The sequence below is a fragment of the Hibiscus syriacus genome, unplaced genomic scaffold, assembly GCF_006381635.1.
Source record: "Hibiscus syriacus cultivar Baekdansim isolate YM2019G1 unplaced genomic scaffold, ASM638163v2 tig00110637_pilon, whole genome shotgun sequence".
In the NCBI taxonomy this organism is placed as follows: Eukaryota; Viridiplantae; Streptophyta; class Magnoliopsida; order Malvales; family Malvaceae; genus Hibiscus; species Hibiscus syriacus.
The window spans coordinates 3,180,238-3,181,097 of NW_024062808.1; the positions used below are offsets into that span (position 1 = coordinate 3,180,238).

Genomic DNA, 860 nt, shown 5'->3' on the forward strand with positions numbered 1-860 from the left:
GTAGCTTCAGACGATTAATCGGATTCCGACATTCCAATCTCATGATCACCTTCTTGTTTTCCATCACTGCTATTATGATGCACCGAAGACGATTTCTTCCCTTCAATTCAAACAACAGAAAATTGTTTACTAATTCTTACTATACGCCGTAAGATTAAACCAAAACAATAACAAAAAAAAATCATATTGAATAAATTTTTTAAAACAAAACCAATGAAAAACTAACCTGCACCGAGTGGTTTGTCAATTGAATCAGCAGAATCTAAACATGGGATTCTACTAGTCATTCTACAACGTCCTTCATCCTCACTATCAAGCACAATTTCATTATGACCCATATCATCATCAGAATGATATTCATCCACTACTTCAGTGTGAAATTAAAAAAAATTAATACATCTAAAAGCTGATCGGTTTTTTAAACATGTTTTCGGTCTTAGACGAAGATGTCCTCGTGTCTCCGCTTCAGCCTCCACTCCATAAAAATTGATATTAGTTAATATAGGGGCGTTCCGAGAATCGAACTCGGGACCTCTCGCACCCAAAGCGAGAATCATACCACTAGACCAAACACCCACGTTCCTCTGGTCCCACAACAAACTATAAGATTGGACACACATATTTTGTTTTCTAGCTTCGGATTTTAAATGTAAAGCATACTATTTATAATTTGATGTTCTTGATTGAATTAAATTTGAATAGGTGAAAGTACAAAATAAATTACTATGATAATCAAAGCCGTTTCAGATATTTTCGGGAACCTGAGCGAAAACTCAGAAGTATGCATTTATAAAATAAAAGTATGTTTCATTACTTTGAACACTTAATTCAATATTACACAAATAAATCATGGAAATTGA

General features: G+C 33.7%; 1 non-coding gene across 1 annotated transcript; it reads right to left on the reverse strand.

Moving 5' to 3' along the window:
- Nucleotides 1-504: 504 nt before the first annotated feature.
- Nucleotides 505-576, reverse strand: TRNAP-UGG. The gene has a single exon. It is a non-coding gene; the product is annotated as a tRNA-Pro (tRNA).
- Nucleotides 577-860: the final 284 nt, after the last annotated feature.